Source organism: Aplysia californica, unplaced genomic scaffold (genome assembly GCF_000002075.1).
Source record: "Aplysia californica isolate F4 #8 unplaced genomic scaffold, AplCal3.0 scaffold00207, whole genome shotgun sequence".
Taxonomy (NCBI): domain Eukaryota; kingdom Metazoa; phylum Mollusca; class Gastropoda; order Aplysiida; family Aplysiidae; genus Aplysia; species Aplysia californica.
The window spans coordinates 796,490-798,860 of record NW_004797477.1 but is presented as its reverse complement, the minus strand read 5'-3'; positions in this window follow the sequence as shown (position 1 = coordinate 798,860).

Below are 2,371 nucleotides of genomic sequence, written 5' to 3'. Positions count from 1 at the left end.
CCTGGCAGTTCTTCGACGCAGGCTCCTACACACATACACCCACAGACTTACAAAGCCTGCTCTACTCTGGCGTTGACCAGATGACAAGGACATGTGGTTACTTAAGGGAGGCATGGCGCTGCCAAGAGCGAAATGCTTGCAGCTTAAGGGATTTGAAAGCAACAACAACAACAACATCTTATGAGAGTGACGATGTAGAGATCTAACCTCTTTGGGTTATAATGGAGACTATAAGCAGACAGACTCTGGGATGGATCCTGAAAGGGGGGGGGGGGAGCAGAGATGGACATGTTTCGACTGCAGTAACCCCAACACAGTGGACAAATAATTATAGGATAAGTAGGACCTCTTTGGGCTGTCCTGTGACATTGTAAAAACTGCACATACTGTATTTTTAAAGAATAATATGACAGCAGCGATGAGACTAGGAGATAGCAGGACACTCCTTCAAGCCCTCCAACATGGGGCCATGTTGTGTGCAATGCTGTCTGTTATCTTCTTTATCGTCATGTCCCTTGTGAATAGTTTTATCGTGATACGCGCCGTTCATTGTGTGGTGGTGGATATAGGAGGTCTACCCGACAGTAGAGAGCTGTCTGTCTGTGGTCGTTTTATATCTGAGGTTTGTGGATGGTTGGCGGGTGCTCTGGTGTGGTTTGCTTCCTCTTTCCTATCAAACATATATTTTCTTTATCTCCCCTCCTTCTTTTTTTATGTTTGTTACTCTTTTGTAACACCTCTAATCTTCGGCACTTATATGACCTTATTGTGTTGCAAGTGCCATAAAACTCTTATTAAAACAAAGAGCTGTCTGTGGTCATTTTCTGACTGGGGTTGTGGGTGGTTGACGGGTGCTCTAGTCTAGTGTGGTTGGTTCGGTTCTTCTTCCCTGTCAAACATCTATCGTGTTTATTATCTCTCTTCCCTCTTCTTTTATGTTTGTTACTCTTTTGCAACAACTCTATTCTCTGGCAGTTGTATAACTTTATTAGTTTGAAAATGGCTGTAAAACTAGAAGAACGAAAAAACGAAGGAAAAAAAACAACCCTGACAGTAAACAAAACCGTTAGCAAAACGACTTGAAGTATTTTTTAAAAAGAAAAACCCTGAAGAAATATTGTTTTCCACGCAACCCGTTAGGATGTACGTGCTTATGTGTCATACATTAAGAACTGAGTAGATAAAGAACTGCCAAGATAAAAGGATGAGTTTTTTAATGATTGTTTGGTGTTTGTTGTTTATTTGTTTGTTTTTTGTTTTTTTGTTTCTTTTTGTTTCTTTTTGTGGTTTTGGTTTTGGTTTTGGTTTTTGTTCTGTATTGCGCCATAAAAGAGGAACAAACATAAATAAAAAAAACAAAAAAAAAACCCCAAAGCAAAAACCACGAAACAAACAAAACAAAACCCATAAGGACAAAGTAATTTCCTTCCGTATACATCGCAGGATAGAAAGAGAAAAGACTTGGATGAGATCCTTCGAGATCAGTCGGCCTCTCCTCAGGAGTGTTGAGTGCCGTAGTATAAGGTTTTACGGCGCTCGCAACTGTGTTGAGTGCATCGACCGTACTCACCTCATGCACTTTAAAGTTACAGAAAAAAAAGTGAACTTGTTTCCTTCCTACTACCTCACAAAGCCTGCTTTACCTCTGTCTGTCGGTGGATGATCTAAAGATGTACATGTGTATCTACAGAAGCAGCCAGCTGTCGTAGCCACAGTTCACGTTTTTTTTCTCCTTCGTCGTTTAGAGAGTTTCTTTCCTCGTTCTTTGAGGAGTTTCCTTATTCTTTGGAGAGTTTCCGTGGCTGGTTGGCGGGTGCTCTGGTGTGGTTTGCTTCTTCTTACCAATGAAACATCTATTGTCCTTATCTCCCCTTCTTCTTTTTTATGTTTGTTACTCTCTTGTAACACCTCTAATCTTCTGGCGCTCATTTTACCTCATGCAGTTGCGAGCGCCGTAAAACTCTACTAAAACAACAAAAAGCAGTGCGTAGTTGCCTCTTGAAGTTGGATGTAGATTATGATTTTGATAAGTGTGTGCATGTGCGTGTGTTTGTTTGTATGTGTGTGTGTGTGTGTGTGTGTGTGTTTGTGTATTTTTTTGCATGTGTGTGATATCATGCTGGATTGCGAAATGGATGGCTTTGGGGGCCCTATCGGAGATGCACGTTGAATTCGACGTTCTCGCCTCTTAAGTAAACCATACAGTGTTGAAAGGAACGTTAAACCTATTCAACATGTCTTTCTTTTTTTTCGCCCACTCTCTCACTCCACCCATCGTGGCAGTATTGGGCAATGTCAGTGTACCCAAATTTGGAAAGAAAAAAAAATGAAAGAAAAAGCATTATGTTTAACAGAACGAATGAGATCCGGT